General features: G+C 39.4%; 1 long non-coding RNA gene across 1 annotated transcript; it reads left to right on the forward strand.

Moving 5' to 3' along the window:
- The first annotated feature begins 747 nt into the window (after positions 1-747).
- Positions 748-23,383, forward strand: LOC126439755 (uncharacterized). The gene is made up of 3 exons (XR_007581365.1): positions 748-881; positions 2,818-2,904; positions 22,370-23,383. It is a non-coding gene; the product is annotated as an uncharacterized LOC126439755 (long non-coding RNA).
- Positions 23,384-27,442: the final 4,059 nt, after the last annotated feature.

Below are 27,442 nucleotides of genomic sequence, written 5' to 3' on the forward strand. Positions count from 1 at the left end.
TACTTTTGTTCATGTTGATATGCTCTGAAGATAGGGATGAGGGTTCTTTGAATGCTAAAATTGTATAAAGCATTGCTTTACTTAAATTTGTTTAAAATCTGGTAGATGGTTCCTTAAGACAGTATTAAGCTGACATATCATACATTCCACATTACACTTCAAGCCTTGAGAGTCTCTGTTTTCGTTAGTAGTATTATTTTTAAAATTTAGTAAGAACAGCATATATTTATCGCAATATTGTTTTGGTTGAAGCTTTGTTATTTAGCCGATTGGGTGAATAATGTTTTTCTTTTTTTAATTTGTGTGACCATAGTATCCATAAATACTGTGGAATTATTTGTAGATTTCGAAACCATACTTGCAACTATGAAAAAATTAATAAAAAACACATAGTTTCCCATACGACTTTCATGAAACAGCGAGGTGGCGCAGTTATAGCACAATGAACTCGCATTCCGGAGGAACACGGTTCAAACCCGAGTCCAGGTTCCTGATTGGGTTTTCAGTGACTTCCCTAAATCGCTTCACGCAGATGCCAGGACAGTTCTTTTGAAAAGGCGCGGCCGACTTTCTTCAGCAACGGGACCGATGACCTCACTGTTTGGTGCCCTCCCCCAAATTAACCAACAAACGACTGTAATTTTTTTCCTAGCCGATATGCAGCTCTGATTCCAACAATGTTAGAACAACCTCCGTGGTAGGTTCTTTCTTCCGCATTGATTGACTTTGACCACAGCAGCAGCCAGCAGATGACTGTAGAGTTTACTAGTTTAGTAGTTCGTGTCATGCGTTCGTACGTTAATGTGTTGCGTTTTCTGTGTAATATGTGAGTGATTTGATGGTGGAGACAGGAAATCACGGAAAGACACATATTGAGTGTGGTACTAAGTCAATACTTAATTTTTATTATCATTACAGCTAATTGCCTCGAATGACATAGTTTGCCAATGCCTTGTAATGATGCCACATTAACTGTTCGTACAATTATTGTATTAGTTTAATTTCATTTATTGGGCACATTTGAACGATAAGTTTGTACCACATTTAATTCTTGTATCATCTTTGGCGCTTGTGGTTATGGTTTGAGAGAGCTTTAGAATTTCGTAAGTAATTATTTCTTCAGATTATTTGTATCAGAACCAAACACTTATTTTTAGTGAACTTGTGTTTCCGCATTGCGAGCAGGAGGTGACTAGTGTTTAGACAAACATATTAGCGCACATTACGTACCTGTGCTGTTCGACAATTACGAAAAATACCAGATCGACGCGTGGGTATGTAATCTGCTTGGTGTTTTAGTTCTGTCCGATAAAATTGCTAAATGTTTCCCGTGATTTAGCAAAAGAACCGCCAGAAATTTTGATGTGTTGTTTGTAATTACCGGAAAAGTGTCTATATGCTGTGGTGGTTAGAGAAAGTGAAGGTTAATGTGAAATACTTTGTCATGGACGAAAAAAGGCCCTCATGAAGTTCACACACATGCTGCATTCATATTGTTATATTTACTTGTGTTGTGCATGCGAAGTTCGGTAACAATATTCGTGGAGGAAGGAATAGGGACAGTAAGAGTTTATTGTAATCTGATCTGTAGTTAGCCCGGGTTGTAGCGCAGACACAACTGCCGATACATCAGATTCGTTAGCACTCGTTAATACAGAGTATCAGAGATTGGTTATGTTGGTATGAAAGAGAATGCTGTAGAGGGAATTTATTGTGTTGCGTTTTCCATGGATTTTCAATGTGCCTATGTGCTCCGTAGTTTAGTAAATAGTGTTCAATTGCTGTTTGTAGTAATGTGCACGTTTCAATCTATGGAAGGATATGGGAAATATAATTGACTCTGTAAGGCCTAATGGGTATGTGTAATTGCCACCGACGATAGCATCCCAAAACCACAGAACATCGTCATGGGACGCTTAAGAGAAAATAAATTCACTAAGTCTTGTTAGAGGAATTTAATCGTTAAATCTTGACAGTCAAGAATCATTTATTTTTCTATGCAACGTGCAGTCAGCAGTGTGTGTTTTTTAGTGACTGGGTAAGGTTTGCAGCATTGCTTTATATTGAGTTGATAACGTTGAATATAGATGACTGCATAAGCAAACAGTTGTTAAAAATACATACTAAACTGACTCAAAACAAGCAAGTTCTGTCTCTATGGGTGGATTTTCATGTTCTGCTTTCCTGAATACCATGAGCAAATATGGGTTTATAGATTGATTGAAAATGCAGCCAATATGATTGAGAAATAATTCTTTTCTGTTCTTGCATATGTTGTTAAGAACATAATTATAAACCTCTTACATTATTCTATATATTAAGGAATTTGCAGGATACATTGACAGGCTTAGATACAGCTCGAGACTCATTTTAATCTTTTATTCTTCATACGTAAAATTGTCTACAGTAAATAGATTTATCTGGTAAATTCACTTTGTCTTAGTTGCTTCACATGACAGTTAGAAATTTATGTGGAAAAAGAAAGATAAGTCAGCTATCATATTCAGGATAAGACTGATTACCACAACCAAATGCTACTAAGGAACAGCAGTAACTGAAAGTCATTTGTTTCCATTGTGTGGGGGTTTTTGTTTTCTCTCAAATTTAGTTTTGTTTTCCTTTAATGACACTGAGGCTTCAGAGTCCTCATAACCAGCAAGTTGTCAATCAGTTCATTTTGTCAGGTTCTTTGTCCCTCAGTCATTTTTAAATTTTTCATATGCATAGACTCATTTGCTGCAGCCAGAAAATACTACCTGTGCACTATGTTGAATAATGACACTGTAAACATATCACTTTTGCTTTCTTGTTTTTCAGTGGCTTAGGAGGGCAATCATGGACTGCAAGGGAGCTAGTTGGGTGAAAAAAGAGAAGAATGAAATATATGCTGAACCAGAATCCTTGGTAAATAGCTTCTTGTATTTTTTACCATTGTTTCATTAATTTCTTTGTGCAATGTGGTGTGTAAACAAGGAGATTACATGTCCTGTTTGTCAGATGAAAAATTTGGTATTGGCTGTTGGTTTTGCTTCTTGACCAAACGAAGTTGACTGTTGGCTGTGAAACATATTTGCAATGGATTGGTGTCTTGTAGTATATGATGCTGCTCTCTAATATTTAATGTTTCAAAATTTCTGCAGCTTATTGTTAGTGTGATGTTGGCATCCCAGTAGTCAATGATCACATGTTTGCTGTCTACTAAGAAATTGTCAAATGTTCTTGAGTTGTGACGTTAGCAGTCACTTGTTAAAAATTAATTTCCTGCTTTGAGATTTAGTTCGGTGTGTTGTTAATGTCTAGATTGCTTCCTTCTTTAGAAAGAGGTATTATTAATGGATATGATAAAGTAATATATGAATGGACTCCACTAGCTAGAGTGCAGATGATTTAGCTACTACTGTAGATAAGTTGTATGGTTTACTGGACGAATTGATCATACGCTATATTTGTGGTCAATTTTTAAGTTAGCCAGAGTTGCTTTCTCAGACAAGAGGGATATATATGTGGATTTATTGCAAAGACAATATTTGGCAGTCTATTCGTCATGGTGCCTGATGGAGAAATCTAAACTCATGACCTAAAAAATTTTTTTCCTCAGGTATAATTTTTACTATTGTTCATCTAATTGGTTTTATATCCTCAAAGTTATTGTTAGCAATATTACCATTCTTGATCTGTTTTTATTTTCTCAGTAGGTATTCAGAATCTATTAAGTATTGGGAAGTGGTAGGGGACCAAGAGTTGTTGATGAAATCCTTTGAGGAGCTTAAATACTATTAAATGAAAGAGCAGTTGGTAGTGTAATGTACAACCCTAAAAAGGAAATGGTGGTAATGCTGATACTAACAGGAAAAAAGGAGTGTTAAAGTTTTAACTACAGAATGTTGGAATGTTTGCAGTGCTCTTTAACGAGTAGATCTTAACATTACCACTCTAAATATTTAGTATCAAATAAATTACTTAAATGTTAATATAATCACAGAGTTAAACTGTGCGGCCTCAAGTATGGCCCGTCTGTAACATACAACATACGCTTAAAGGTAATTATAGCAGAATGTCACTATCAGCTTCAGGCAAATTAAAACATGCTGAAGTTACTGTTACAGCTCACTCCTTGATTCAATTTTTCTGAGATTGGCAGGATTTTGAATTTTCCAGTGTGTGGCCATCAACATTTAATGAAAAGTTCATTCCTCATCAAGCTTGTTTTGAAAATATATCATTCATTTCTTTCTTCATCAAAGTGCTGTAATTTGTTTTATGTAGCTAGATCAAAACACTCCTGTGACACTGTAAAGATATCATTTGCTCTGAATCGTTCATCTTGAGAGTTTCTCTAGAAGCAGTGAAAACACAAATGTACACTCGCGCTAGATATTGTCATGTTATAAAAGTAGCCTTGTCAGGTTTTTGTTAGTGTCAGCTGCCAAAGTCTGTGTCAAGTAGGACCTTCCTCCCCCTCCCCCCCCCCCCCCCTCCCCAAAAAGAAACCTTTGTGATTCGAATTCCTCACTTACCTTTCTTTCTATGAACTTGGTGTGTGTAGTGTCGTGCTGACATTCAGGATGTTCATTCTTCTAGTGATATTGTAGTTCGTGCATTGATATCAAAATGTCAGCAGTTGGTAAAGGCAAGTAGTTTTAGATATAGCACACATGCCTTTGCTGTACCAATCTTATCACTTCTTTTTGGAACAACTACGGAAGTGAGGACTATATTGCACCTTCATATCATGTGTTACATCTGTATTGTAAATGTATCTGTTTTTTCATTAGCTCAAAGCTGTGTAACTGAGCAATTGCTGTTCAAGCTTTTCATGTGAGGTTGTATCTGAACTGGTCCAATGGTGACAAGCAAAACTCAGATGCCTCAGTTGTGTTTTCCAAAGAACAGAGAAATTAAAATCAAACATGGGAAATGTCAGGATAGAGTAATGATATACACAGCATGCGTTCCAACTCAACACATTGAGGAGACCTTAGGTTGCAGGTAGGTAGAATGAATTGACTGCTAAATATTTAAGCTTTAGGACAAAGTAATTCACATGAAATACAGAACAACACTAGGCCATGAACACATCTAATGTGAGTAGAAATCTGTTGGAGTGAGAGGTAAAGAGGAGCTGTGGGGTGGGAAGTGAGGGATAGCAGGGTAGGGGTGGAGGTGATGCTGTGCTGCCTGTGGTATTGGTCAAGGACATGGGGGGACAGAATAGGGCTGCTAGGTGGAGTGTTGGGAGGCTGTGTGGGGCATGGGGGGGGGGGGAGTTGTGGGATAGGTGTGTGCAGTGCTAGAATGAGAGCAGGATAGGGAATAGGTGGGATGGAGCATACAGACTAGTGAACGTTCAGGCTTATGGGGATGACATACGTTGTACGAAGAGTTTCCATTTGCACAATTTAGAAAAGCTTGTTATGTGTGTGCGTTTTTTTTTAATGTGCTCCCAAAGATGGAATCTTTGCTCATCTTCAACCTACCCTGCCACAAGACACCAATCATTTCCTTCACTGAGCTCCACAGTTCCTGCTCCTTTACCATTTGGCACCCTGCTCATCATTGTCAGTGCTATCACCCTCTATGATTACATCCCCCAACACCCATGGCTTTCTGTTACTGAACAGTACCTTTCCCAGTATCTGACTCTCCCCTAACCTACAGTCCCTTCCTGGTCGCCATGACCAACTAGATTCTCACCCACAATTCTCCATTGAAGGCACCGCCTACAAACAAATCTACAGCACATCAAAGGGCATTTGTGTGGCACCATGTTCTGCCAGTTCATTCATATGCCACCTACAGGATTCCTTTCTAACCACCCAGAATCACAAACCCTTCACCAGATCAAGATTCGTTGATGACATTTTTATGATCTTCTTGGTTTGTTTATTGAACCTGATCTGATTAGGTCCATCAGGCCCTGTATTAAATTGGACCACGGTTTCACAAATACTGTACCCTTTTTGTATCATATTTTCCTGAAACTAAGTTTTAATATGACAAATAGTATTACAATGATTTGGGTGTCTCAATTAGCAATGTCAGTGAATAATACTAAGAACTAAAAGTTAATACTGGCAGTACTTCTACTACTGCAGTTGATACCACTAGTGGTGCTAGTAGTGGTGATGAAAGAATTTGAAGGAGTGCAAGGTAGATTTTTTCTGGTACAGTGTGTTATGGGGAAAGGAAATGTAAGGAGACACCACCAGCTAAGAATACTGGAAAGCAATGTGGTTGCAAGGAATATACTAAGGGTCACACTGAGGCCTGCACAGCCTAAAATTTCCTTTAGAGCGTTGTCCCAGAAACAGATCTCCCATGCCGTGTCTTGTCAGTCACAAATACAGAACTGTCCAATTCCACCCATCTACTATGATCCATGACGTCACAAATATGGCAGAAGCAACCATACACTAAGACTCCAATATGCCACCTATGATGTCATTACGTAAACATGACCACTAACACGAAAATACAATTAAAAACACACACACACCCTCCCAGTGCACTGTGCACTCATTATTTTCCCTTTCTCATTTTCTCTCCTCCCCTTCCCCTCCTACAATACACATTATCTTCCCCCCATCCTTCCACCCACCTTTACATTGCTATCCCTCTCTCCCTGCCCGTGCCGCCTCATACCTCACAACCCACCCTAACAGATTGTTGCTCATGCCAAAAGCAGATGATCATGTCTCAGTTCTTGGAGACAGTGGCTGTGTGTGTGTGTTTTTCTATTTCAGAAGAAGGGCTTTGTCCAGAATTTCAATTTTTAACACTCTTTCATTGTACATGTCTGGGAGTCAGTATAGAAAGTAAACTTGCCAAATTTCATGTTGATGGGAAAGTGAACTGGGAAAAACACAACAACCAAATCTGGAAGAAAACCCCTCAAGATTGTTGTACCTTATGTGTAAACTGAGAGTAGTGTTTGGTTGTAACACGCTCTGTATGTCATATTTTGGTTCCTTTGTCAGATACATGTTCATTGCGCTGATATCAGTGGCATAAAAAAATCCGTGGAATATGCTAGGCAGAACATATAGTGGTGCCTGTATTTGTTTACCAGGCTTAGAATAATAATAGTTTTTGATATCTCTATGACTCTGCTGTTGGCATCAGGAAGAATGGTAAATAATGTGTTGCCAGGACACAGTTTACAAACAAGATACTGTAAGTAATGCAAACGTCGACATCCCAAGGAATGGGCTAGCAAGAACAGGAAACTCTCACAAAGTGAATGACCTCAAAAGTTTTATTTATTATTCCCTCCCTGCTTCATCCACATCATTTTAAAATTTCAAAATAAAACTGTGTGATTGGCTAATAGAAAATCGATGTTACAATTAGTTGTATGGTGTGGGTATTGTTGATTTCAATATTAAAGATTCTGGTTGTACCCACTGATTTCACTAAACTATTGTTTTTTTTATATGACGAAGCACATTTTGTATAAAATAGTTACCGATAAGTAACTAAAGATTATGGGAGTAGTTAATATGATTCAAAGTAGCAGCATAGGAAAATGAAGTGCAAGATGCTAATAAATTTTCAAATTTCTTGTCACTGATCATTCATATAACTTTTAGATCACAACCATTGAAATGTACCTTACTGTCACTGAGAAGGCCACTCTGAAGAGAATGAGTCATTTATTCTTTGGAAGTATCATAGACTTAAAATTAGAATTTGTGTGACTGTATGAAATTAAGCAGTGTTATGTTATGGCTCAATTTTGGTGAATATAATATAGATTGGCTTGATGCACTTGCCCATGCTAGACTACCCTCCACAAACCTCTTAATCTCTGATGACTGCCACCTCCTACATCCATTTGAACTTGCTTCTTGTCTTCAAGCCATAGTATCCCTCTACACTTTTTACCCTCACATATCCCTCCATTACCAACTTGACTATCCCTAAAAGCCTCAGAATTTGTGCTATTAACAGGCTCCTTGTGTTAGTGAAATTGGTCCCTATGTTCCTCCTTCATTTGTTTTGTTTACCCATTAAATCTTCAGCATTCTTCTGTATCACATTTCAGATGCTTCCATTCTCATCTTGTCTGAATTGCCTATCATTTATGTTTGACTTCCATACAGGGCTGCACTGCAAATATCTTCAGAAAAGACTTCCTAACACTTAAATTTATATTAGATGTGAACAGTCCTCTTTATTAGGCACATGTTCGTTGATATTGCTATTCTTCACTTTATTTCTTTCTTTCTTCGGCCATTGTCAGTTACTTTGATGCCCAAATAGCAAAAGTTGTCTACTACTTTTAGTGTCTCATTTCTAGTCTAGTCTAGTTTCAGCTAGATTCCATTGCTTTTAATTGATGTTTGTCATACAATCTCCTTTAGTGCTGATATCCAATTTTACTCTTCAGAGTTTTACCTCCCACACATCCCTTCATTGACAGTTTCAAGATGACTGTTTTGTTTGATAGGATTACGTTGTCATTGGTAAACACACAGTTTGCTTTACTTTCTTCCAGATTTCGTTTGTGTCTTCGTCGTACAGAGTGCATATCAGATGTAGGCTACAAGCCTGTCTCATTTCCTACTCAATGCTTCCCTTTCATGTCTTTAAAGTCTTACAACTGGTGCCTGGTTTCTGTGAAAGTTGCAAACAAACTTTTGCTTCCTGTCTATTTATTCTGCTGCTGCCCAAATTCCAAAGAGTGCAGTCAACTCCACATTCTCAAAAGCATTTCAGTAAATCTGCAAAAGCTGTAAACACAATTTTGTTTTCATTTAACTCATCTTCTAAGGTAAGTCATAGTATCAGTATTGCCTTGTGTTACATGTTTCTGGTACCCAAAGTGATCTTATCTAAGGTTAACCCTCTAAAAGCTTTTCCATTCTTGCAAGCATGTCATATTAATCTGATAATATTCACACCTGTAAGCACCTACCTTTCTTCAAATTTGAAATATTAAATTTTGGTTGATGTATGACTGGATGTCAACTATCTTATATCTCGCACAAAAGTGGAATAATGTTGTCATGGATGGCTTTCCCATGTATCCCAATAATTCTGAGGGAGCCGGCCACGGTGGTCTAGCGGTTCTAGGCGCACAGTCCGGAACCGCGCGTCTGCTACGGTTGCAGGTTTGAATCCTGCCTTGGGCATGGATGTGTGTGATGTCCTTAGGTTAGTTAGGTTTAAGTAGTTCTAAGTTCTAGGGGACTGATGACCACAGTAGTTAAGTCCCATAGTGCTCAGAGCCAATTCTGAGGGAATGTCATCAACTGCAATGGCCTTGTTACTACTTCACTCTTTCAGTGCTGTATCAAATTCTGGTCATATTATGATATTTCCAGTCCTGTCTACAACTACTTCCTTTCCCCTTTCTTGTGCAAGTTTGTTCCCCTTTGCGTTACAACCATTCTTGTTTAGCCATATTGCATGTTCTGTCAACATCATTCCAGTAATGTCTGTATTCCCTTTTGTCTGCTTAAATAGCTACATGTTTGTATTTTCTCTTCTCATCAATTAAATCCAGTATCTCATGAGTTGTGAAGGTATTCCTACTAGGCCTTACTTTTTACCTATGTTTCCTCCTGCCTTCACTGTTTCATCTCAAATCTGCCTATTCATCACCCAGTGTATACTTACCCTCTATTTATCACTTGTTGCCTAATGCTCATTTTCAAACCATCAAAGAGTTTCGGTTCATGCAAGTTTATCCAAATCCCATGTACTTAAATTCTACTTTTACTATTTCTTCAACGTTACTCTGCAGTTAATAAAAACAACTCTAGCCAGAGTCCACATCTAGCACTGGAAATGTTTTGTAGTTTACATTCCTGTTTCAAAATATTTGTTTTTGACATTACATAATGTGTTTGAAACGTTTTGGTTTCTCCATGTTATTCCACATACACAAGCTTCTTTCATGATACTTGAAAAAAGTGTTTGCAGTGACTACAATGCACAAAATTCTACCAGGCGGTTTCCCCCTTTCAGTCATTTGTGCCATTGGATGTTCTCTTAACTATTTTACATCCTGTTCCTACTATTGAATTTCATTACCTTCTAGAATTGGCTGTCATCTTCCTTAGCTGTTGAATAATTACTCATCAAACTTTTTCCTATTCCGTTCTTCTGCTGGTCTGGTTGCCATACAAATATCTACCACTGTTGTATTTTCTTCATGCCTATTTCAGCTATGGTAATTCAGTGACATTGCTGTTGACAATAGCTTACTCATGTGCCTATTTTCTTGCTCATTACTAGGGCTCTCCCTGCATGACCCCTATTTGATTTTTTGTTGATAATCCTGTACTGGCCTGACCAGAAGTCCTGTCCTTTCTGCCACTGCACTTCAGTTCATACTACAACTGAATACAACCTATCCATTTTTCCTATTTAAAGTCTCTAACCTTCCTAGGCTGTTGTTGTTGTCTTCAGTCCAGAGACTGGTTTCGTGCAACTTTCCATACTACCCTATCCTGTGCAAGTTTCTTCATCTCAAAGTATGTACTGCAGTCTACATTGTTCTGAATCTGCTTAGTGTATTCATCTCTTCGTCTCCCTCTTTGAATTTTACCATCCACACTGCCCTCCTATACTAAATTGGGGATCCATTGATGCCTCAGAACATGTCCTACCAACCGATCCCTTCTTCTAGTCAAGTTGTGCCATAAATTCATCATCTCCCCAATTCTATTCAGTACCTCCTCATTAGTTACATGATCTACCCATCTAATCTTCAGCAGCACCACATTTCAAAAGCTTCTATTCTCACACGCACACACGCCCGCGCGCGCACACACGTGCAGAGAGCTGAGACCACACTGCCAAGCTGTGGTCTCAGCTCTCTAAGACTGCGAGCGTGCGTGCGAGGGTGCACGTGTCTACTGCTGACAAAGGCCTTAATGGCCGAAAGCCTTAATTGTGTGAATCTTTTTATTGTGCCTATCGCGACTCAGCATCTCTGCTATATGGTGAGTAGCAACTTTCCTTCTCTGGTATTGTTACATTCCATCCTGGATTTTCCATTGTTTGATGTTTGCTTCTATTATCTTCTTGTTCAAACTGTTTGTCATTCGTGTCATCCACTTCCATACAAGACTGCACTCCATATAAATACTTTCAGAAGAGACTTCCTGACACTTAAATCTATACTTGATGTTAACAAATTTGTCTTCTCAAGGAAAGCATTACTTGCCATTGCGACCTTAAATTTTATATATGGTCTACTTTGACCATCATCAGTTATTTTGCTCCCCAAATAGGAAAACTCATGTACTACTTTGTGTCTCATTTCCTAATCTTAATCCCTCAGCATCACTGATTTAATTAGACTACATTCCATTATCCTTATTTTGATTTTGTTGATGTTCATCTTATATTCTCCTTTCAATACACTGTTCCTTCCGTTCAACTGTTCTTCCAGGTACTTCACTGTCTGTCAGAATTACAATGTCATCGGCGAACCTCAAAGTTTTTATTTCTTCTCCATGGATTTCAATTTCTGCTCCAAATTTTTCTTGTTTTCTGAACTGCTTGCTCAGTATACAGATTCAATACCATCAGGGATAGGCTACAACCCTGTCTCACTCCCTTCCCAACCGCTCTTTCCCTTTCATGCCCTTCGACTCTTACAACTGCCATCTGGTTTCTGTACAAATTGTAAATAGCCTTTTGCTCCCTGTATTTTATCCCTGCCACCTTTAGCATTTGAAAGAGGGTATTCCAGTCAACATTGTCAAAAGCTTTCCCTATGTCTACAAATGCTAGAAACGTTTGCCTTTCCTTAATCTTTCTTCTAAGATAAGTCGTAAGGTCAGTATTGCCTCACGTGTTCCAACATTTCTGCGGAATCCAAACTGATTTTTCCCAAGGTCAATTTCTACCGGTTTTTTCATTCATCTGTAATGTATTCGTGTTAGTATTTTGCAGCCATGACTTACCAAACTGATAGTTTGGTAATTTTCACGTCTGTCAACACCTTCTTTCTTTGAGATTGGAATTATTATATTCTTCTTGAAGTCTGAGGGTATTTCACCTATCTCTTACATCCTACTCACCACATGGTAGAGTTCTGTCAGGTCTGGCTCTTCGAAGGCTATCAGTAGTTCTAATGGAATGTTGTATACTTGCAGGGCCTTGTTTTGACTCTGGTCTTTCATGGCTTTGTGAAACTTGTCACACAGTATCATTTCTCCCATTTCATCTACATCCTGCTCTATTTCCATATATTGCCCTCCAGCACATCGCCCTTCTATAGACACTCTATATAATCCTTTCACATTTCTGCTTTCTCTTCTTTGCTTAGAACTGGTTTTCTGTCTGAGCTCTTGATATTCATCCAAGTGCTTCTCTTTTCTCTAAAGGTCTAATTTTCCTGTAGGCAGTATCTATCTTACCCCCTAGTGATATATACTTACCCTACTAAGGTATGTAATACTCCATACTCAGACATATAGTGTCTGTCCTGCTTTTCCTGATAAAATCCTACTCAGTAGCCTCTACCTGTAGATCTGAACGGGGGGATTATTTTACCTCCAGAATATTTTGCCTAAGATAATTTTGTACAGTAGAGCTGCATGCTCTTGAGAAGAAAAAAACAAACATAGCTGCAGTTTACCTTTGCTTTCATCCACTTGCAGTATTGGAACAGGAAGTTGGTTAATGCTACAAGGCCAGGTCAATTGATCATACAGACCATTGCTCCTGCAACTGCTGAAAAGGCTTTTGCCTCTCTTGAGGAACCATGTGTTAGCTTGATTTCTCCTCAGATAGTACTTATTCATGTTTGCACCTAACTGTTTTCAGTATCGTTGACATGCCAGCAACCCTACCTTGGCAGTGTCCAATGTTCATTTGGGGTGGGGGCTGTGCACTATTGTTTAAAGTGCTTTCTTGGAGCAGAAGAAATAGTCTTAGCATGTATATTTGTAGAATTACTTCGTTATCTGTATGAACACAAATGACAATTGTGAGAGACTGCGTTGGTACACACACAAACCCACAGATGAAAACTGTTGCTATGTCTCAGATTTGAGGCTATAACTCCTGGTTTTAGGATCAGTTATATTAACAATTATCCTAACCAAGCATGCCTCCAGGGCTGCCAAGGGGATATCACTTACGTGTCCTCATACATTTTCATCTTAGGTTCAGGATTTTAAGGTCAGTGACCAGCCAATAATTTTGTAAAGCAGTATGACACAGTTCTCTATAGAAGTAGAAACAAGAAATGCATTTGGCAGTTTGGTGATTTGTGAGTGCTGGTAAGTATAAAAAATTTATTATATAGTTGTCTGTAGCTGAGTGCATAGGATAACAGTATAAAAATCATAAAATTGGTGGTTCAGATAACACTAATTGCTACCGGTTCTTTTAGTTTTATTTACATTCCATATGTAAAATGAATGTTAATTTTATATCATGCTGAATCATACTTTATTAAAATTATTTTTAATTATAAGTTACATAAAAATGCAAGTATTGTTGAAAAATTACAATTTGGTACAAACATGGAGAGCTTCAAATGGAAAATAAAGAAATCTCACAGAAATGTATCAAAATTTTTGTTTTAATATCTCAAATGTTGAAAAAAATGTAATTTTTACTAAACCATTACAATTCAGTATTTGTTTAATTTGCGAGTTGTTAGTTGACATGAAAGTTTTCAAAAATTAGTAGTTCCGATTAGAAGATTCGAACTAGCAGCTTTTTCATTAAGGCACTTTTGTGCTATAGTTTCAATTACCAGCAATTGTGTTAATAATTAGGAAATATCTTTTTGTTGACAGCACTCAGAAATCTTCAGATCATCAAAGTCAAATTTTTTTAGTTGTTTGGTAACTGCATAGTGCTGGTTTAGGAAATTGATGTTCCAGCACTAAACTCCAAATACTCTAAATCTGAAGGAAATTGAAGAGGATGATTTGCAAGATACCATTTTCAGTCAAGTTCTTATTATTGCAGGGATATGTCCATAATGGTTAAGGTGACAGCCCATAAAATGCAAGAAATCCAGGTTTAACTAATCAGTGCAGCCAAAATAAATTTTTATGTCTGTTGTTTCATAGACAATTCTCTAATATTAGGCAGTCACTGGATCAAATTGTGAATGTTTCTGATCAGCATAATTTATCTGGTATTCAAAATTGTATTGGCTGACTGCATTGCAGCAGAATTGTGAGTGAATAGAGCAACTGATTTTAATTGATCAATGACTGTAGGATCCATTTTTATTCTTGCAGAGGAGCTGTTTTGTTTCCAAAGTCATATAGAACAAAATTATCTGCTGTTCAGGTCTTTAGCTCCAAACATGTTTCCTGTGCCTCTTCTTACAAACTGAAAAGACCTGTGCATTTTTCTATTCCCATGAAAAGCCACTGTTCCATAAAGTAACACTTCAATTGCCAGAGGTTGTTCTGCAAGATCCACTTGTTTTATTTAATCTGATGGCTGCCACTTCAGGTCTAGTGGTCTACTGTGTAGAAAAAGTTTGGTTTTTCCTTCTCCCTCCTGTCCTCACCTTAGTCAATTATGTATCTGTCATTTTAGTATCCCTGCTGCAGCCAAAAATGTGAAATGTATTTTTATGTTCTTTAGGGGAGAAACTTTCTAAGGCAAAGCATTGTAATTATGACTTTTCTGTTACTGTCATCTGTTTTGCTACCACATGCATCACTGTCAATGTTTTTGTGAAGAAGTTCTGGGGTTTTCGTTTTTTGTTTCATGTTTTGCAAGATATGATCTTGCTTACAAATTAATGGAAGACTTTTTATATAGGCTGTCTTGGTGGTTCTCATATGTTCAACTTCTGGTTGGCCATGGGGATTCAGGGGATTTAGCTTCATTTGAATTTGGTGTACAGATATCTGCTGTCATGTATGTTGTTAACATTTGCAGGTCCTCACCGTATTCCACAACATTCCCCATACTGGGTGTATTGGCTGTTGCATCATGTTTGATCACCTTACCAGGTTTGTTAGGCAGAAGTATGTTCCTATCTTTCAGAATTTGTTTATAACAGTAGCAATCTGTGATGCTTCAGTAGTCCAGTGCTCATGTTACAATCTCTGTATTTAGAGAATTTATTATTTTGGGCATGTTTATTGCTAACAGAATAAATATTGTCCTGTTGTGTGTGTTTTCTAAACAGTTGCACAGGCTAATGTTCTGGAAAACATGTTTTGTAGAGTATCACAGGAATTTTTGTTCTCACAGCTGTGCTAATTTCACAGGATGTGATTTTGAGATGAATGAGTTCCGATTGTCCTCTGGAAATTTAGATCTATGTTTTCCATGGATTCTCTAAATTTCTTCAAGGAAATGGATGGACAGCTCCTGATAAAATGACATGGCTCATGTTGTCTATATTTGCTCAACCTCATGTCATGTTGTACTTTATTGATGTAATTTTCCTCCACATTTTTCTCCCCATCTAAAGGCATGCATCTTCAGTTATGTAGCTGAGAAGTATATATATCCTGTCACTACAGTATGATAGAGAAATTAGATTGTATACAATATTTACCAGACTATATCTTAAGCATTAATCTACTATGATGGATGGATGTTGGAACTCAAATGTTCTTTTTTTTCCACATCACATTTGACACTTTAACCGAGCGAGGTGGCGCAGTGGTAAGACACTGGACTCGCATTCGGGAGGACAACGGTTCAATCCCGCGTCCGGCCATCCTGATTTAGGTTTTCCGTGATTTCCCTAAATCACTCCAGGCAAATGCCAGGATGGTTCCTCTGAAAGGGCACGGCCGACTTCCTTCCCCATCCTTCCCTAATCCGATGAGACCGATGACCATGCTGTCTGGTCTCCTTCCCCAAAACAAACCAACCAACCAACCATTTGACACTTTAAAATTATTTTTTCCTCACATTTGATACTTATCTTTATGCAGATTTCAAATTTCAGTAACATGCAATGAGACAAATGCAGATTTATTTCATTGTACAGTACTGATTTTTCATGATGATAAAGCTATTACTGCCTGCATTCTGTGGTGCATCTTTCTAATGGGTCCTCTGTATGGCATATCAGATTTTGTAGCTAATCATTTCTAGTTTTCCTTCCAGTATTGTGTGTATAATGCCACTGTTAGTTAATGAAACTCTGGATCTTGTCTTGAATGCTTACAAACTTTTCTAAGAGTACGAGGATTGCTTCTTGAATGGGTGTGAGGCTACAAATTAAAGTGTTTTGGGTTCAGTCCCAAGAATCATCTGTCACTTTTTCTATGTGGAAAATGACAGTTTCCATTCCAGTGTGAAGCTCTAGGTCTTCATGTAAGTTACTATGTCAGTGAGTTCAGAAGTTGGAGGAAGCCAGTGGCATACCACATCCAGTAAGACAATGCCTAATAAAGCACTAAGATGTTAATAACTACTTCTATTTCTACATCCATACTCTGCAATCCACCTGATGGTGTGTGCCGGAGGGAACTTTGAGTACCGGTTCTCCCTTCTATTCCAGTCTCGTATTGTTCGTGGATAGAAAGATTGTCGGTATGCCTCTGTGTGGGCTCTAATCTCTCTAATATTATCCTCATGGTCTCTTCACGAGATATACATAGGAGGAAGTAACTTACTGCTTGACTCCTCCTGAAGATATATTCTCGAAACATCAACAAAAGCCCGTACCGAGCTACTGAGCATCTCTCTTGCAGAGTCTTCCACTGAAGTTTATCTATAATCTCCGTAACGCTTGCGCGATTGCTGACCTGCTATATTGTAGCTAAATGATAAAGGAGCAGCACATTTCACTTGTCTATATTGAGATTCAATTGCCATTCCCTGCACCATGCATAAATTCGTTGCAGATCCTCCTGCATTTCAGTACAATTTTCCATTGTTACCTCTCTATACACCACAGCATCATCCGCAAAGAGCCTCAGTGATCTTCCCATATTATCCACAAGGTCATTTATGTATATTGTCAATAGCAACGGTCCTACAACACTCCCCTGTGGCACACCTGAAATCGCTCTTACTTCGGAAGACTTCTTTCCATTGAGAATGACGTGATGCGTTCTCTTATCTAGGAACTCTTCAATCCAATCACACAAGTGCCTCCAAGTTGTTGAAAGCTTCACTTTTACATTGGGTTTGCATCAGTTTTTGTGACATTTGAGATGCATTTTCCTGAGTACCAAAATCATCTTCCACTGAATAACACAGGTCAGAAAATAGGGAGCTGAGATCATCATAAAATCAAAAAATATTCTTATTGGAGCCTTCACTGTGGCACAGGCAGAGGGGAGAGAGAGAGAGAAGCTCCAACTTAGTGTCAAACCCAAGTGATCATAAATAGTGATTGACACAGGAATATAAACATTGTTCTCAGTAAAGAAAAGAATTATAGCTTGTGAGTGGAGTTCTGCGAAATGGACATGAAATTTTGTGGTGCAACAAAATTGCTTCATAGGTAGGGATTTGGTTATTAGCCAACCAAACTCACAGGAACATAATTTAATTGCAGATGATAATCTATCAGTGCGTAGAAAAATAGAGTAACGTACATAAACTAGAAGTACAGAAAAATTAGGTAATAGTGAAAAGACATAAATTATGAGATCTTGAAACATGTAGCTGAGTAAAAGTACTCACTGATGATGGCAGAAAAATGCTGAATCATTTTTGGGCATTTATAAACAAAAAGTTTCCATAACAGGTGGATCAGAAATTCCAGTAATTGTACTATACATTACCCAAACTCACCATTGGAATACCACATCTCAGATGGAACTTTGGCGAACACAAGGCGTTGACATGCGTCTTATGCCCTGTACTTCTATACTCAAAACATTATTTTATTTTTCTAATCTTGCTACATAAATAACTCAGAGTTGCTAGTATCATTTGTTGGAAATATGATGTAGGGATATGCATCAACTTCTCCACAGTGGTATGTGTCACCACATTTCTTCATAGTGGTGTGTATCACTACATAAGGCTGCTGTGTGTCAGAGTCTCACTGTTCTCACACTGAATTTCACAGTGAAGAGCAACCCCTCACTGCTTGGTTGGATGCTGCAATGAGGCATTCTTCAGGCCCAAATAAGCGAGTTGCATTGGTTTGGGTGTCCAATCAATCTGCACATCATGGAGCCAGTACCCTCCCTTTCTGTTTGACTGAAGACAAACCAGCAAAGTCAAGAACACTGGAAAGCTTATGAGCCTGTGGCATCTTGACTGGAACCAGGGGCTTCTGTCATTCCTTAGTCCTTGCCATGGATACCTGATAAGTGCAGGTACTTTAGATGGACATATGTTACCTTGAAATAGCTTTTATGTGCCCCCATTAATAACATAGTTCCTCAAGTCAACAACTCCTGTGGACAGGTTCGTTAGCTAAACTTCACAAACAGTGCTCCACGTACTGCACTAGTTTATGGTAGAAAGTAGATATTTCTATCGTGTCTCTGGACCGGTTTGTTCGCAGCCAACGGGAGGATATTACATCATAGACAATGCACAGCTGTTAACCATCTCAGTCCTGCCATTAACATACAAACTAATCATTTTGTGGATGGCCTTTACTTCACAGCATGATTTTGATACATGTTGACAATTCTGTTAATGTAATATAATCATATATGTGTGTATACAGAACACATGTGCAACTTTGATTTTGAAATTTTATTAATTTCATCTGATATACAATCCTGGTTTTGGTGAGTGGTATTGTCTGCATAGTCGTATCTTCATGTTCTTCTGCTGCTTACAAGAGGTTCTTGTATTGGGGTGTAGAGCAGTGTTTCACTGCCTCTCTTCAAATTCTATTAACAGCTTTCTCTCAGAGATGGATCTATGTTGTGACAGACTTGATATATAGCCTTCTCTGAGGTTTAGGTTAGCCTCAAAACTGACACTTTTCCCTTATTTACTGTTTTTGTCCAGAGTCCTGCTGGATACAAATCAATGTCGGAAAGAAGAGTGCAAAAATAATTGATGAAAACCCAGTGTTACATTAAGTGTTACATGTTTTTTTGTTTAGCCACTGCAAACAGGCTTTTTCCCTGAACATTCACTTTGATTCCACTCTAAGATCTGATATGTCAAGGTAGTTGTTAGATTAAACACTGTTTTTGTCTCGCCATTGAATTAAAAATGTCATTGGCTACATAAATAGGCTTTTCAGGCATCATAACTTCCCATTACAGCCTGCAACAGGTGTTACCAATATACACTTAGGGGTTGGAGAGGGGATGGCCCATGAAAAAGTTGTACCAGCTTATCTTGGATGGTCATATTTTCCTCCAGGGTTGCAGATGTATAACTTCATTTCCTGTCTGAGGTGTTCTTTAACTTTATAAATAAAAAGAACTTTGCAAAGAACTTACGTGGCTTCCATGTGCGAAATAGTAGTGAGATGCATTTTAACTAGCTTGCTGCATCAGTGTTTCCACATTCACACTGGGCAAAACCAAAGTACCATCTTCAAACTTGTAGCTGTCAAGACATGTACTGGACGCAGTCATCTACATGGTGCCATGACTCACCCCACACTACTGTCAACAGTAGTTTCCTTATTGTGGTGGTTTGTGACATTATTCCATGGTGTCAAAAGACCCCTATGTCATAATTATGTCATATGAACCAAATTAAGTTTCATGTAATTGAAAGTTCTGCTGTCAGCCGATTGTAATGGATACATTCAAATGCCCAAATGATATTTGGAGTTTCTCATAAATGGCCAGCAGATTCTATTTATAATATATTGATTGAAATAGGTTGAAAGGGGGCAGGAAGGACTGGAACCATCCAAAAATAAAATTAACTTAAATTCCAAAATAAAAATCAAGAAATGCTATTGTGATGTGTCAAGTGATTCAATGTGAATTCCATTTGAACAAGTCATAGCTGTGACTTCCAATAAATATTAGTAATATCAGGTTCAATATCTAAAAAGGAAACAAAAAGTGAATATTTGCATTACACAGTAAAAATAAGTTAAATAGCAGGGTAGAGGAATAGAATTTAAAGCTAATCAAATACTATAACAGAAAGCTTAGGTTACATAAAACTGCCTTTTGTTTTGTAAAATTTTATGTTTTACTTTATAAAGGAGTTAGCATCTGAACCAGTACTTTACATGTAATAAGAGAGCTTGCAGTTGATCTTGGACTTATGAAAAGAGTGGAGAGCTCAATAGAATTTTATTACAAGCTTGAAGCCATTGACCACATCACAACCAAATCTCCATATAATGTTTATTCAGATCATTGTCAGTACGCACGTACATCCCCCATCTGGGGCGTAGAAATGATGACTTCAATCACGGCACGGAGTCTGAGTCCCAGCTTGTCAGTGGAGTAGGTGTGGTACTGTACCTCCAAGCAGAACAGCGTGCTGGTGTACGTAGCGTGGAAATGATTTGCGAGCCTTAGCACCATGGCACCACATGTCATATGGGAGGGACTGCTTTCCGGTCAAACTGGGGACCCAGACATCACACGGAACTCATTATGATGCAGCTTCATGCTTTAATTGGCAACATCGTTGTCAAGTAACAGTGATAACCAACGACCATACTAAAAGGAATAGAGGGAGTACGGATTGTTCTGCATTGTATCTGGCAGTATGGAAACTTTCCATCGTTGATGGGCTATAGGGAATGCAGTCGTAGATTAATCAGGAAAAAATTGTCTCACACCCGATTCTGAGGGCTCCATTCTCTTCACAACATGTACCTGACACATATGTATCGAATCGATGTACGGAACACTGACCTTAGGACAAAGTTTTACAGCCAATAATTTCTATATGATAATTTTCACTGCCAAATGAGAGACCGGCACCAACCACTCACGAAGCGAGACAGAGTGAATTCTTCAGAGCCAAGTAAACAAACATTTTTATGCAATAGTGAAGCGTCATTTTGTCAAGTTTTACGTCAGCAGACATGTACTTCTGCATGTCAAGCATAGCAGTGTGAGATGGTGGGATGCACACTGCCGGATGTAAGCAGAAACATTATAAAAATGCCACAACTGATAATGAGTAAAGCGAAAGACCTATTGTGAAATAAAAACACATCTTTGGTATTTGCAAAGACGGATTTGAAATAGTTTAAGTCATCGTATTGCGCTGTCCTTAGCCGTTGGATTAGCTGAAAGGGACTGAATAAGTGGACCTGCTTGACGGTACATTCACATTTGTCCATAGAGCTCTTCTTCCTGTGGGGGTTCTGCTTTCAGCTGTCATACAGTCTCTACGGAAAATTATCGCAGATGTCACATCACCTAAAGCAGATACGAAACTCCCTGGCAGGTCAGATCCCCAACGTTTCAAGTGACTGCACTCTCCACTGCAGAGTGAGGATTCGTCCAGGAAGCAATTACCGAGGCCTCAGGTCACTGCAGTGCCCATCCTTCCGGGAGCGCTGGTCCCGCCAGCCGTGCAGGGGAGCTTCTGTGATGGCTGGAAGGCAGCGGCTGAGCTACTGGCAGAAGTAAGGCTGTGACGCCGCCTCTCGGTTCGTGCCTGGCTAGCTCGATGTCTATCTTTTTAAGGACGTCATATTCGCCATTGACTTTAAAAATTTTGTTTTACTATTGCAGTTTCGGCCTTTTGAGCCATTTTCAAGTGGTAACGTGGAAGATTTTGCTTCAGCTCATAACATACATGTCTACATGTCAGCGTCTAAAATCATTTATAACAAATTTGAACAAGTCATTCATATCCTTAACATAAATATCACATGTTCACTCTCTTGCAATGAATGCGAAATTCTTCTTTAAAGAAAAGAGGTATTCTGCGGCAAGTCCTGCAGTTCTGCTGTTTGATGTCTGAAACCAGTCAAAACGATACAGCAGCACAGAACGGAGTGGATGATCTGCAAGAAATAGTTACAATTGGTATATCACTCAAGTATTCTGAAATCTAAAGTTGAAATCTCGATGCGCTAAAATGCTAAAAAGACCAATGGATTTGCGATTGTTTGCTGTCTTACAATGCATCCTTTAAAGAACGAAAAAGTTCCAGGTTTGTGTCCCAGTCTGGCACACAGTACTCATCTGCCAGGAAGTTTCTAACCCACTGCTGAGTGGAAATCCATTCTGGATACTTTCAGCCGCGCGGGATCAGCCGAGCGGTCTAGGGCCCTGCAGTCATGGGGTGTGCGGCTGGTCCCGGCGGAGGTTCTAGCCCTCCCTCGGGTGTGTGTGTGTGTGTGTGTGTGTGTGTGTGTGTGTGTGTGTGTGTGTGTGTGTGTGTCCTTAGGATAATGTAGGTTAAGTAGTGTGTAAGCTTAGCAGTGTGTAACCTTAGCAGTTAAGTCCCATAAAATTTCACACACATTTTTGGATACTTATACGTTCTTGCATAAGCTATACATGCTAGGTTTTAAACTTTTAACCTGGCAGCTTGTGTGCTACAGGCCGGCCGCTGTTGAGTGAACGCCTGCTGCGCTATCAGCCGTGGAGCCTCTCCTCTGATGACGACTTCAGTGTGCTGTGCAAGGAGCGGCAGCCAGAGGCGTCGCAAATGTTCAGTCTCGCTGACGATCTGTACGCCTTCTATCGTGTCTACAGGTACGATGCAGCTGACATCTATTCATTCTACAAAGACGATTTCAAGATTGTAGGCAAGTTTAATACTGGACCCGGCCACTTCACAGTTATGCGCTGACAACTGTTCAGTTGTTCGAGGAATGAGATTCAAATATCCTTCTGAACATGTAGTTTTAGCTCTTGCGTGATTTTGCACGCCACGCATGATCTCTGGTGCTCTTTCCAAAGTCAGTTTGTAGATTCTTCGGCAACTCTCCGTCTGGATCTGATAAGCTAACTACTTCATTTCGATGTATTATTGACTTCTTCATTATGCAGGGACTAAAAAAGACTACGTAGACAAAATTTTGGAGTGTTTAGAGAAGATTAAAATGAACAAATTTTATGTGACACAAATGTCACAGGTGTGATGTTTTAGAGACGTTACTCAAGTGCCAGCTGGGTACTAACGATTGTGTAACACACTCGAAACAAGTGGATGTCTCACAAATAATGTTTGCAGCCTCAGGCTAACAGCAACCACCTCACCTGGTGTGTCCGCCAGTGTCTGGTACACTGAACAACTCGTCTCCCTCCCGTAGGAGGCCCGCAGCACCTCTAAAACAGGGTCCATCCCACAGCACTTTGAACTCCGTCTCTGAACGCCAGTGCAGATAAGACCTTCATACATGTGCAACACGTGCCTCATATAAAAAAGTGTTCCTTTTTATCTTCTATAAACACTCTAAAATTCTGTACATGTAGTTTTTTTCAGACCTAGTCTAAGGCTTGTTTTAAAAATGGCGAATGGTTTCTGCAACTTAACGGCTACAGACAAGCTAATGTTTTGTCAATACTGTAACTGGTATAGTGTTCTACATTTCTCATCTATGATCCTGGCATGATACTGATCGTATTTACTAATTTTCTTTGTCGAACAATATTTCGATTTGTAACAGAACAGTTAATTGTATGAGATACACTGTTAATATTATCCTTAGAAGTGTTAATACTATGAACTGTAGTAGGACTGAGGAAACACTGTATTTTCAGCTATCGCACCTGTTTGCTAAAGAACTCTATTTGTTCGAATCACTATATTCTTTAAATTTATTATTTTATTCTCGTTGCTGGACTTCATCTCTTACTCGATTATCTATCTATTGTACACCAGACATGAAACGAGTTGTAATCGTTTAATTCTCTCTTTGTACCTCCCTGATAGCTACTTGTTAGGTAGGGAGTAACTCCATTTAAATGAGAGGAAGGGAGGACAGTGGGCTTGTGCTCTCTCAGCGGAAAAATTATTTATGCCTGCCGTTATCAATCTTCACCGCTTCAGGCAATCGAACTAGCAGGGTTTTCATTGGTAGTAAGCCGACTAATTAAGAAACTACGGTGGTTGAAAAGGGTTACAACAGATAAGGAAGTAAGTTATCATACGAATATCCGTATAGTAGAACCAGGAACTGTAATACTGAGAAGAAAGGCCTTTCCAAAATTTCGGCTGTCGCTGATAATTTACTGCAGAAACTCATACGAATAATACTGGCACATAAAAGGAAATACGCATTGTTAGCAAGTTGCTAAACAAGCAGACTCGTACCCCATCTGTTGCCAGACTGAGCTGCACTCTGCAGCATGTCTATAATCATGACTGAAACTGTTATGGACACCGAGAACAAACGTGTGAGCTGAAGTTGATGTTTCAATTCCTCACGAGTGGTGGCAAGATATTAAAGAATGAGCAGCGACAAGACCTTACAGAGTTGTGGACTACTAGCCGTTTGTCTGGAAGCTAACTTTAAGCCCGACATTGAAGATATCTTCAGGGGCCGGGCGGTGTGGCTGTACGGTTCTAGGCGCTTCAGTCTGGAACCGTGTGACCGCTGCGGTCGCAGGTTCGAATCCTGCCTGGGGCATGGATGTGTGTGATGTCCTTAGGTTAGTTAGGTTAAAGTAGTTCTAACTTCTAGGGGACTGATGACCTCAGATGTTAAGCCCCATCGTGCTCAGAGCCATTTTATCTTCAGGGGAAAGTTGTCGTGATAATCCAGAGAGATCGGAGAGGTCGTGGCAGTTTGGTCGAGATGGGGGGGGGGGGGTAGGGGGAGGGAAAGAAGCAACTGGTGTGAATCTTTTCTCAGCACGTGGCGATGTTCGAAATGGTTTGCACCATCCAGCAGGCTGCTACAACGCCCCTGTCTGAAAGAGTTGCCATCGCCACTATTAAAACCGTGGCGCTTCTCTGCCGGCTTCTTTACGCATCACTGTCCAGCAGAACTAGATGCTTGCCCACAACAGACCAATGTATCAAGAACTGAGCCCTGATCTGTTGTCGCTGCCATTGTGTAAAATCACCTAAATCGCAAATCCAAGCCCACAGGTGTCAAAAATACTTCATGTGTGACAACTGTCTGACCCAGCATCGCAGAACCACCTGACCTATCCCAGTTACAAACAAGACCACCCATCAGTAGGACAGAAAACCAGTCCAAGTTGCGAATTTTTATTTTTTATTCATTCGATGATTTGTTTCGGACCGAGACCCATTTTCAAATCACCATAACATAGTCGAAAATGGCATTTCCGAATATGTCAAAAATGTGCAATGAACATTTACAGTGCATACAGGTAACTCATCGAATGAACAAAACCTTGGAATGGTTTTTCGTTCACTGATTACCAGAAGTTGCTGACCCAAACTACGGCAGCATACTGGAAGTTCGTAAAACCAACCATGTTAACTGTGCCCAAATGTACAATCCTTGCACAACAGCATCATCTACACAGCCTCAACTCGAATCAAGATATTGAGTTCAGATCCACAGTTTTCTACACCATCAGTCGAGCTCACAGTCGTCATCTCAACAGTTTCTTGTGTCGCATCCCTAACATGAAAGACATCCAGTTTAGAACCACTGTTATCCACAACATTCACTCTCTTTCAACGTCCACATATCGTCCAACAGATGACGATAACAGCCACAGCCACTTTCCATTTTAACATCAAAGTCACTTCCAAAAAGCAATCCAACTTTATCTTCAGCCACACCAAAACATCAGCTTAAAACCTACACCTAACCTTGTTTCGCCACGTAAAACATCAAGACAAAGCAGCAGCATAGCATTCCATCCATATGTCTGTTCCATCAAATCCAACAAGATCATCATCATTCACATGTTATCTCAATGCTACAACTATACTTTAATGAAAATTGTTACAGTCACGTAACACAGTCCGTCATTCTACACTCTACAAGGCACAGATAATTGCTACAACATACAATCAGATGGTACTGCCAATGGGTGCTTGTGAGATATCCTGATACCAGCACCTACTTCTGCAGATCAGAAACCCTGGGATTGGTGACACACATGAACAAAAACACTGCCACATTTTCCATAAACTGAACAATCTATTGAAAAAGGATTCATTCTCCTCTCATCCATAACAACCACACGTTACCAAACAACCTCAACAAGCCAGGCTCAGTGCTTCATATCTCAAAGATATACTCACTGTATCTAATGACTGCTCGACAATTCGGTACATACAATGTCACACAAATACGACCACCATATCTCTTGGTCCCAGTATAAAATACCTGTTTGTAACGCCACAAAACGAATTAAATATAGCATTTACAACACAATATAAAGCCACACATTTTGTGAGCGTGTGGGTTGGTGCTATTCTATCATTCTGCGCAACAGATTAATCTGAGATGTACTCTTTACCCTTTGGCCCCTGCAAGATGCAATTTCCACCCCCACACTACCACAGAAGTCAGACGCTCCTAACGTTCTAAAGAGAAATGCCTGAAAAACTTTCAGCAATAAATACCTTCTGGAGTCGTCCACTGTAAGGAAATGACACAAAAATTCACAAAATTTCTTACGTAACTAGTGGGATACTTGGGTACTGGAGTAGTGATAGTTAGTGTAAGATAAACATGAAAGTAACGAAAATTATTATTTATTTTGCAAAAATTCTGAGAAATCACAATAGCACTTTTAGTTATGAATTGAACACGTTATTTCTGGGTTCTTTTCAGAATGTGAAGTTACCTCTTAAGGATAGGATTCGCTAATGAAATTTCTATACAAAGTTTCAGATTGTTATTGACTTGGCAGAATGGCTGAGAGCTGCACCTACTCAACTTGAATAATTATCGGTTAGGATGTTGCTAGGTACAGTCGAGGCTGTCACGTGTGATATGCAGTGAAGGGTACTGTTGTGGAGGAAATGTGGGGGTCGCAAGGGCTGTAGCTGTGATGACTGTTGTCTGCGCCGCTCGCTGCCGACAAATAAGATAACTCTCATTCTATCTGGATTGACCTTCACCAATCAAACACTCTCTACGCCTTGATGAAGTCAAGGACTCCTATTCGCCCATAGTCTATTGGCGTGGTACACCGGTCAGATAATCAGTCCACCGCGATGCCACTCAAAAATTCGCTCGCAAGCATTTAACTATTACTCAGTCCATTCACACCACACAATAAGTGTGGTGGCCAACACAGTGAAGAACGCTTAATCGCAAGGACTCAATATACAGTTGCACTTCGATTTGCTCTCGACAGAGGTGCTCTCCCAGTGAAGTACTGAGGAGAGACTTGTTCCTCGCTCTTTGAGTACATGTACGAGCGCGCACGCTCTCGTTATGTGTTCTCGGTCCAAGAGCGACAACGGAACGGCCCCTCTGCACGCCAGGCGTGAAGGGGTATCTTTCGATCTCTTCCATTACTCCTTCAGCTCTAGGCGTCAGAAATATCGTCTGCCAATCAGCATTGCTCTTCTAAAACGGGAGAATGACGTTTTGTTTAAAGCGACCAATCGGGAAATCTGTAGTATCGGTGTTTGGCGTTTGCTGTCTCCCTGTGAAAATATCTGAAACCGCGTGCTATGTGTAAAGAATGCGTAGGCTGGCCGCTCCCACACAATGTAGCGGAATTTG

Source organism: Schistocerca serialis, unplaced genomic scaffold (assembly GCF_023864345.2).
Source record: "Schistocerca serialis cubense isolate TAMUIC-IGC-003099 unplaced genomic scaffold, iqSchSeri2.2 HiC_scaffold_1343, whole genome shotgun sequence".
NCBI classification, from domain to species: domain Eukaryota; kingdom Metazoa; phylum Arthropoda; class Insecta; order Orthoptera; family Acrididae; genus Schistocerca; species Schistocerca serialis.